We start from the raw sequence: 11,452 nt of genomic DNA, 5'->3' as shown, positions 1-11,452 counted from the left end.
ATTACTTTCTTTTCTCCATGCCACTAACTCTCGTCCACCAGTTAAAAACTGACAGGTGTCCATGTGAACAAAGAGACATGCGTGTACAGCTACACAAAATCTGAAGGGTTTATCACATCAGATTTTATTGCTCATTATTCTCTTATACACTCAATCTCTACACACACTCTCTTCACAAACTCTTACTCTCTTCTCTCTGAAATTCAAATCTTCTCACAAACATTTTCTCAAACACCTTTCTCTACTCACAAACTCTGTTATAATGGCCACTACAACATTCATCTTTGCAGGTGTGGAATTTGTCACCAATACAGGTCTGATGTAGTTGATGAATCTGACAGGGTAGCTATGGAAGCTCTACAGTCTCTTGCTCAGACTGGTGCAGAGTCTATCAAATCACAGTCTGAAGCTAAAGGAACATCTGCTCAAGATACTGTGGAGAAAGTTGCTGATCCTGTTCCTGAAACTGACAAAGCAAACTCTGATGCTGATACTGATGATGATGACAGTTCAGATACAAGCAAGGATGAAAATGATGAAGTTCCTCTGACTCAACAAAAGTGGGAGTCTACTAGCCAGTATAATGCCAGGCTACAAACTCTGACCACAGACTCTGAGCCACTTCCCAGGGATCTTCAAGTTGATCCTCCAAATGAAGTATGGGATAAACTCTGGCTTAGCCATCAGCATTCTCTGGAGACAACTAAAGCTGAAGAATTTTTGTCTATGGCAGAGAATAAAATCACAAACTCTGATGTTATGTCAAGCCTCAAAGGCACAATTCTTTATCTGAAGACATTTCATCCTGCTCATGCCCAGACATCTAAATCAATAGATGGTCTACGAACAGAGGTGGCAAGTATCAAGGAGACAAATGATCTGGAAAAGAAAAGGACCATGCTACCTCTGAAAGAGAATGTACAGAAGCTGGTAACTGCTAATGAATCTCTGGACAAACGGATGACCATGATTGAATCAAATCAAGAGAAGATGTCCAAACAGCTTGAAGCCATCCAATCTTCACTTTCTCTGATCACATCCATACTGATTCCTGATGAGGATGATGTCAAAAAGGGGGAGAGAGTAGCTCAAGTCAAATGCAAGTCTACTACTCAAACTCTGAAGAGAAAGAAGAAGGATGATGATGATGATGCTGATGATTTCACCAAGCACAAGAGGTTTCAAGCAGGGACTGGTGGAAGAGTTTCAAACTCTGACAGTCAAAAACAATCTAAGCAAAGTACAAAGTCTGGTCCAACACATAACTTCACATCTGGATCTAAGCAAAGACCAGTGACTGGATCAGACAAACCAATGACTGATGAAGAGCTTGCTAGATTGGTTTTTGAACAAGAAAATCCAGAAGCCAATTTGGATTTGGAGTTGATTGCTGCAGAGGAAGCTGAGCTGAAAAAGGAACATGTTGAAGCTATAAAGTCAGGAAAAATCCAAAAGCCTGCAAAGTCAACTACCAAGCCAAAAGAGAAAGGGATATTGATTAAGGAACCTACTGTTGCTGATCAGAGTTTACCAGTCAAAAAGGTATACTCTGAAGATGAATATACTTCCAAGGGCAAAAGCAAAGTAGATGAACGTCTGGAAAAAGGCTGGGAAAAGAAGAAGTCTACAACCTCTGACAAGGATCAAGTTGTAAAGGAAAAGAAATTAGAAGCTGCAATCTCTGACAAAGCTCATGTTGCAGAACCTCAAAAAGAAATATTAACCTCTGACAAAGCTCAAGTTAATAAGGATGCAAAGACAGACACAACCTCTGACAAAGCTCAAGCTGTGTTTAAACCAACAACTACTCCACTGGCTGGATTTGCAAAGCCTACTCTGATGACTGAGATAAGCTTTGAAAAGGGCTCAATTCAACCAATCTCTCATCGTAAGGCAGGAAGAGATAAAGGAGGGCTGGGATCCAAATATGAAAAATTTGATCAGAGTATAGGATCAAGACCAGATGACCCCTCATCTCTCTGTGCTCCCAAGACTGGAGTATTGCAAGACAAAATGGACAAGCTTGATTCAGTCCAGCTGGTGAAGAATGACAGAGGAGATAATATTCTTATCTACTTCATGTCTGATGGAACAGTGTTTAGAGTACTTGAAGCAGATCTCTATGCTAAACACTGGGAAGAATTGAGATATGTCTCACATATATTTCTTGTGAAGAACAAGTCATGCCAACACATCTCCAACCTGCTCAAGGATCAAATCAGAAGAAAGATGGGTATTACAGGAAATAAAAATGCTGGACCTTTCATTCCTAAATACCTCAATCATAAAGGACAGCTGGTGGAGATGAAGAAAAATTCAGCAAAAATTGAAACAATAGGTGGAATCAGAACTCTTGCATTTAATGAAGAGTCTGATAAAGCTTACAATATCAGGCTGGATAGGGACTTGAAGAAGAACAAGATCTATGATCTCAGAGCTGCAATTTATCAAACTGGAGTTTCAGATCCAGAGCTGAGAGAGATCAAGAGACAAATGACTACAGTGCTTGAAGAAGCTGAAAGAGAACTCCTCAGAGGGTATCTACAGACAGCAAATGGTGTCTATGCAGCTAAGGAGTAAAGTATCTGTAAGTTTTAAAAGTTTTCTGTTATATAGTTAAACTCTGTTGCATTTGACTTAAATGTTTTGACATCATCAATTATCTGTTAACTTGCACATAACTTATTTATGCACAAGTTGGGGGAGATTGTTAGATATAATTGATGATTACTAATATTCTTAAAGTCTGTTTTAGAACAGGAATCATCAGAGTTTAAGCTGGAAGCTGATCAGAGTTTAGTAAAGTCTGACAGAGTTTGATAAAGTCTGACAGAGTTTGATAAAGTCTGACCAGAGTTTACATAGTCAAGACTCGTCAGAGTTTACACGTGGAAAGAGCTCAGAAGCGGATATACTTCAAGGAAGGATAGAAGCGGAGGAGTGATTTACTGACTATGGAAACTAAACAGAAAACTGGAGCAATCTTTGATTGATAGAATTCATAGCTGATTTATAGGATATCAAATCAGAGATTGATTTTGTAACTGTGTCTATATAAACACAGATTAGGGTTACTCTAGAGGAGTTGAGTTATCGAGTATATTTTACAGAACCCTAGCAGCTCTTAGTGATACAATATAAATCACTGAGAGAGTTTTTGTAACCATTCAAGCTTTGTGAATAAGAGTTTACTGCTTTAAATCTCTTATATTGTCTTACTGTGTTACAGATTGTGATCACTATATCAGATTATATAGTGAATTTATAGGACCTAACAGTAAATTTAGTGTTTGTGTTTTCATTTTGAGTACACGACACGAAAAATACACAAACACGAAATACACGATTGAGAAGTAGCGTCGGTTTTGTGTTTACCTTTTGGGTACATGACACGACACGAGGTACATGAAATAAAAAAAAATTAATAATGAAATATTAATATTTAATTATAAATATGTAAATCTATAATAAATATATGTATATTTTCTTTTAAAATAATCCATAATACATCTCTCTGCTTCACAATCTTTTATGTCTCCTCTGCCACAAACTTTTGAACACTTTCTTGTATCTTCTCATCCACGGTCTTTTTTTTCTTCGGTCTTGGAAGATTAAAGTAATTGTTTCACATGAACCCCTTGCCCACGTAATCGTCCTTTGTGTTCCAGATTACCAAGCACTTTTGTCAAAACATCATCAACCTCATAAACCTCCACTTTTCCTTCACAAACCACCTGTTTTATCTTCGCCTACAAAATGAACATAACATAAAAAAATAGAGTAAAATAATATATAAATGGGTTAATTATCAACCAGGTGATTGATTGCGGCCCGATGACTCAATTTGGTCACTGAATGGAAAAGTGACTCAAATTAGTCACTCATTTAAAAATTTGTATCAAAAATATCACTCTATCGCTTGTCGAAATTTTGAAAGTATTATATATTGAGTTTCGCACATTTTTTTATGAATGATATTGCATCCAAATGAAAGGTTCCGAACTCTACTATTTTAGCTAATATTGTTAGATTTTTAAACTTTTATCAACTATTTATTTTTAATTTTTTGATTGTTTTACTTGATTTAAATAAAAATAAATAGCTGATAAAATTTCAAAAATCTAACAATATTAGCTAAAATAGTAGAACTCAAAATCTTTCATTTGGATGTAATATCATTCATAAAAAATGTGCGAAACTCAAGATATAATATTTTTAGAATTTCGACTCATGATAAAGTGATAGTTTTGATACAAATTTTTAAATGAGTGACTAATTTGAGTCACTTTTCCATTCAGTGACCAAATTGAGTCATCGGGCCGCAAACAATCACCCGGTTGATATTTAACCCATATATAAACTAATTAGAAAGTTTCTCGTTTCTTATGTTTCCTTTAAAGAGAAATGAATAACTTACAATATCTTCAGCAACTGTTTTAACATCATCATCCAGAAAATTTCCAGTTTCATCCCGTCGCGTTTTGACCCAAGTGTCCGATCGATCAATCTCTATGGTAGGATCAGCTTCAGCCTACAATACGAAGCATGTTTGACAAGAGTTATAAAATTACTAATATTTTATTTACAAAACAAAACAGTAGCATCTTTCTTAAGCACTAACCTTTTCTTGTTCTAGGTTTGCATAACCTTTACGAGACATACGGTGAGTATATTTATTCAATTGTCTTCTGTTTGACTGTTTTTCATGAATTTCCTACGTAAAAACACTACAATGTTAACAATAAAATATGTTACAATATATAAATATAATACCATATAATTGTAAGAAATAGACAGGGCAAGAAAGTTAATTACAAGAAATTGTGGTGTTGTACGCATAGCAACAAACTTATCCCAATGAGCCTTCTCAATAAAAGAATAATCTACTGGAGGATGCTACAGCAGCTGAGGTTGATTAAGATGAGGACGAATATATTTAGTTGTTAAATTGCTTTTGAATTCCCGCCACTCTTGGCATGCAGATCTCAACACCAACTTTTGTGCTGATTCAGGAACTTCGAACATGCGTAAGCATTTATAGAAGTTGTGAGTAACTAACTTTGTATATACATTGAATTTGTGTATAATTACCTAGTGATGTGAAATTTTGTACCTTCACACAATCCCTTTTTTTGTTCTTTTCCATTGGAACCAACTTCTAGGTGGGATAAGATATTGGAGCCTTGGTTTTTGGTAGAACCCCAATATATGATTGCATCTCTGTAGCTACAGCGCCATACGGCTCACCTTTTGCATTGAATAACATCTCAAGCTTGATACCCAAAAACTTCGTCTAACAATTCTATGCATTGAAACAGGCTGTTAGGATTTATGGGTGATAGACTACAATAAACTTAACAGTTTTATGTACATAGGTTATTCTAAGTAGAACATATTGTCACAGCCAGAGTATGTCTTTGTTGTGTTTTTCCATAACTATCAATGTAATACAAGTATGCTTGGAAGAATTTCATTAAATTGTTCATGCCTCCAAGACGCACATCGAAATGACAGCAAGAATGAGGACTGCTACTGTCAGGTGATTGACATCAGTACTACAAAAGACAGACAGTTACAGGTCACGACAATTAGTCTGTATCTGACAGCAACATTGATTGAAACTCCGCAGACAGCAAGTTTCCGCACGCATGATAGCAAACTAGTAACCCCTAACACGGGTAACCCTTAGAATGTCTCCAAATGAACCTTCACATCTATGGAAGCTTTCATTAGGTCTCCAATGCAAACCTACAAACCTTCTTATACAGCTCTTGGGGGTTCATCTGACCAGGTGATATCTACTATGTGATATCTACTATCAAACAGCTCAAGCCAGCCCAAATTAGATAATGGGCTATAGAATAAGTATAGAGGGATTTTATGGCACAACAGTCATATCATAAACTTTTATATTTTGAAGTTCAAAATTATTTTCGTGAATTTTAGTTATATTCCGAATCCAATTAATTTATATTTAAATATATTACAAAATCAACAAAATTTAAAAGTTAAAAATATTATACTGTCAAAAGAATTTAGATTATTGCATAGTGATGATCAAATCCAGATTAATACTTCCTCCGTCCCATAATACTTATTTATTCTGATTTTTAACTAATTTTAAAATATATAAAATTTCATAGTAAAATATTATTTTGTAAATATCCAAGAGCATGCACCCGCTCACATCTTCGTCCTTAAATTGATAAATATTTTTACTAAATATTAAAAAGTTAATTTTGATTAATTTATTAACGCCGAACTTTTACTAAACTGAAGTTTTATTACAACATGTTTGTGAAGTGTTTCGATCATTTCCAAATAATATTTTTTCTGAAGTAAGCTTCCCAGATCATTTGAATACTTGTTTATCTTTATGCCAAGTTATCATTTGAATACTCGAATACAAAATAACTAGAAATTATGACTCTTTACTATTATGAGTAGCTGGTAGCTGTTGACAATGGACTAATTTTTTTTTTAAATCCGCTAATAATGCATATGTTAAATTATTCAGATAAACAGCTGCCACGCAGCTATCAATGAAACAATCTCATTTAAAGCGAGAAAATGTGTGACATCCCCACTTCAAAATAATCACTATCAAAATATAATATTAAAAAATTTGCAGAATAGAATGCAGAAAGACTTTTTGACTTGGCCCAAGTAAATGTATATATTACTTGACTCGGTCTGTTAGACGCGCATTTTGAGTGAAGGGTTGATCGTTGTTTTTTCTGTTTTTGGCTTTTGCTTAAATGAAGCGTTAAATTGTTCAAAGTGTTGGACTGTTGTAGAGTGATGTTTTAGTTTGGAAAAAAGAAAGCTCAAAGTGCTATAATCGTCTTTTTAAAGCCGGTGTGTACTGAGTTATGTGGACATCTTTGATTTTACGAGACCGTTTGGATTAGCTCAAGTGCTATAATCATCTTTTTAAAGCCGGTGTGTACTGAGTTATGTGGACACCTTTGATTTTACGAGACCGTTTGGATTAGCATAAAAAAATTGACTTCTTGCATATAATAAAGAAAAGAAGTAGAATTGAAAAGTAAATAAGTTAATAAAGTGTTTATAAAAGAAGTAGAAGCTGTGAGAGAGAAACTAATATTCTCAAACTTCTTAAAAGTGCTTCTACTTCTTTACACAAACGGGTCAAGAAAAGTATAAACCAAGTTTCTGCTCCTTGCAAACAAACACCACCTATATTTACCAAATTGGGCTCTAATTATTGTAATAAAAAAATAGCTATCTTTTTTTTATTTTAACAACAATGATTTTGCATGTGTGCTTACTTGTGAACACTAGTATTAAACTTGGCATAAACAGACTGGCAACTTCTGTGGGCTCTTAGATCTTGTATCTTGAGAATTTTAATTGTTTTCTGTCAGACTGTCAACATAAAATAGATAAAAAAAAAAAAAACGGGAGCCGTACTTTCTTAATTTATAAATATATATTTTAATAACGGCGAGACCAAACTACTTGGCACGTTTTAATTTTTAAATTATAATATATATCATAGTACTTGGTGTGATCATATATGTTTGATCATTTTAAAATTATTTTTTCTCGATTTCAGAACAAACAAATATCTGGAAATAAAAAAGAAAAAAGAAATATAAATAATTATATAAACAATATCACTTCTTACTTATAACATATTTTACTCAAAAATAAATACAAATTATCACGTAATTCTTATTAATTTTAACTTAGACACATATTTTTTGTCATTTCTAGATGACCCTTTTTTCTATATTTTTGAAATTAAATTCAAATTATATAAGCAATATCTTTTTTTAATTATAACATATTTTACCCAAATTAAAAAATATATAATCATGTACCTCTTATTAACTCCAACTTCAATTTGACTTATCGAAAAGGAAAAGGGACATGTAAATTGAAACGGAGGGAGTATTTTAACGGAAGTTGACTGAGGGGTGCATATCGTTCTTGAAATGTAAAGATAGGGGGTCCGATTTGAATTTTCAAAAGTATGGGTACAATATCATTTTTGAACGAAAGTTACGGGGTCCGAATTGTAATTACCTCCAACTCTTATGTTATCTACTTTAATACAAATATGAAACCTATACGGCTATACAAAATAAATACTATATTTTTTCTTACAAATAAAGAAATATAAAATATGAAAAATAGGATTTAAAATTAATCAAAAAACATATTATCACATATTAATATTATAAAAATATTTACAGATCGATAATAAAAATGTTTAGTGTTTATACAACCAATTTACAATATAAAAAAATATGTACAAGCTAAATTTGTAAGAGAAAATATAATTAAACGGTTAACATCATTTAACCAAACTTCAATTATGTATCATAGAGTCGCTCATGAAAAAAAAAAAAATAACGGCATCCCACAATACTCGAAAAATAACAAAATAATATTAAATTTTAAATATAAACTTTAAATTATTAATAATAAATTTTTAATTTTAAAATATATACTCTTCAATTTCGCAGGAATCCAAAACTAGTAATAATAAAAATTATGCACTCACAAAATCAGAGCGGTAAATGTATTAACTCCCTGCAAACTCGACAAATTTGGATTCGGACTATACCCATGTTAGAATTACATATATATCGTTGTCAGAAAATAATGTATCATGATAATATCAAAGTGAACTCTCATTTGATGTCTTCAATCATCTATGTTTTATTTGAATCGAAACACAATATATTCTGCTCTGCCCTGGTATGTCAATGGCAGTCTCTCTCTCTCTCTAACAATTTCTCTCTCTACAATCCTCCAAAACCCCTAGTTTGTAAGAGAACATCCCCTTCTCTTTCATTTTAATTTATATCCCGAAGATTTGTGAGAGTATTTCTGTTGAAAATCTCATGAAGGTAGTACTCGGTTGATGATTAATCATGTTTGAAGAGATTTCCAAACACGTAAATTCATCTCTGTTTCACTTTCACTTTCGATATTTCAGATACTCACAAACATTAGATCACTTGTTCTCCACGCGTTATTAAGGTACATGATCTATTGCATTGCATCTAACTGGCTTCTTTTGTTTTGTTGTTGTTATGACTTATTAAGTTTATGTGTTTTACCATGATCATTTTACTTCTACATCCGCTTGCCTGTTTGTCAGATTCTATTTTCTGTTCTTGTAATTTCTTAAGATCTCGTGCAATTTTAATTTTAATGTCTGTAAACTGCATTCTTTATGTGCGGTATCTTTGAATCCAGTGAATTTTTTATGTGCATTATCTTTTATCATTATGATCGTGAGGAAAATGTTATATGATGTTATATTACTCATGGGGCCATGATGAATGGCGAGTTTGTGCCTTTAAGAGGCAATGTATCATCATATATGATGGATGAGATGTCTGACGTATAAAAATGTTAATAGGAATTGTTAATGTCATGAAATAATATTTATTATTTTATTCCTAATTGATAATTTTACAAAAGCACTAGGTATAGGTGATGAATCAGGGCTGGTTATTTCTCCCTCTTTACTGGAGGATTTATGGAAACTATAATCTCGACTTAAACTAGAGTATGAAGGTGTGTGTATTAATTCCCATTTTAAGAGCCTAGATGAGTTTACGGATTTTTCAAGATTGGTCAAATCCTAAACTATAGTAGGCACTTTGAATAGACAATATATATTAACATATTAATGAGTAACTATTTGGAACATTATGATATCATTAAATAGAAATTTCTAATAATACTTAATCAAAAGGATTAACTTACTCCTTTAGGAGTTAGACATGATAGACATAATTGAATCCCTTAAATTATGCCGTGAATAATGCCTAGTACTATTGGTAACATGATTGGTCAAATATAAATTAATTATCTTTTAAAGCCCGGAGGATTCTCCCATTTTTCAAGATAGGTCAAATCTTAAATTATAGCAGGAAAGTTGAAATGTTGAATAGAATAGTATTGAGTACCTATATGGTAATATAATAGAAGACATATTAAATTTAATTAAGTTTGAATAACGGATTGACAACTTACCGAGACATATTTGTTAAACTTTACTTGTATGAATCAATATTAAATTTGGATGAATTTTGGCTAGTGAAAAGCATATTATAATTGTTAAATATATGAAAATAGATTTAAGTATTTTTAAGTATCTAACCAAAGGTTTTCCCTTTGGTTAGATATTTTTCTTTCTATTTTCTTCCTATGTTATTTATTATTTTTTATAATTTGTAAAATTATATTGATGTTGAGTTTTTAATAATTACTGGTGATTTTTAATAATTAATGGAGCGTTCTTGTTTCTATGTTCCAAGGGTGAGGTGGAAGTAGCGTGGATTTAGAGCTTGTGACGTTTTTATTTCGGATATTAAGTTTTATTGTCTAAACTTCCGGAGACATTTTCATGTTTTTCGGTTAGATAATAAGCTTTTTGAATGAAAAAACTCCTCGGAGTATTGGTGGATCTCGATACGAGCAAGTGGATTTTTGTCCCAAAAAAAAAAAAAACTCCCTGCAAACATTATAAAACAAAACGGATTTTCTGTAATTATTTTTTGATTATAATTAGAGTTATAGTTCCAACAGAGCTTAGTGTGTTTATAAAAGAAATAATATCTTACAACATTTTATAAACAAAACGGATTTTCTGTAATTATGTTTTGATTATGTGAAGAATTTTCATTCGCTCCAATTTTTCCAAAATGGCCTTAAGATACATAAAACGATAAGAGATAAACAATGATTAAGTTTTTGTGGGTGAAAGTATTGATTTTATATGTGTGTATTTGTTTCATTTCTTAATAAGTTTTGAAATTTTCAAGAGAGAAAAAAAGGTGCTGCATGATAACTTTTAATTCTTACTTTTTTCAGTTTTTAACGGATGTTATCATAAGTGACCTAAATGAAAGTTTTTTGAGTTTGATGACCCGATTGCAAGTTTGTAGTCGGTTGAGTGGGCACAATGCCATTTCATCTGACTGTACATGCCACGGTGGATTCATTTAAGCCAAGTCACGACACTTAGTCGGCTTTCCGTTAGATTTTTAACGGAGTGTAACGGCCAATGACCTGAATGAAAATTTTTAGGGATATAATGATGTGACTGAAAGCTTTTTGAGTTGGATGACCCAATTGCAAGTTTCCGGTCAATTGAGTGACCAAAACGCCATTTAACCCAGCAAAAAATTGTTGTTAATGGACACACGCTAGAAAAATCCGGGTGTTGGCCCTGACTATCATTATATCCATCATTAATGTTTTGAATATCAGAATCTACAAAAATGGCCCCAAAATACCATTTAGTAACGATACTGGTGTAGCGTTTTAGTTATTTACCAAAAACGCTACATCATCTAGCGTTCTGTTAGGTTATCCTAACCGAACGCTAAATGGTGTAGCGTCTAATTAGGTTAACCATAATTTGAACGCTATATAGTGTAGCGTCAAATTAGGTTAACATACG

Source organism: Daucus carota, chromosome 5 (assembly GCF_001625215.2).
Source record: "Daucus carota subsp. sativus chromosome 5, DH1 v3.0, whole genome shotgun sequence".
NCBI lineage: Eukaryota > Viridiplantae > Streptophyta > Magnoliopsida > Apiales > Apiaceae > Daucus > Daucus carota.
The sequence above is the reverse complement of the archived record's forward strand: the minus strand, read 5'-3'. Positions refer to the sequence as shown.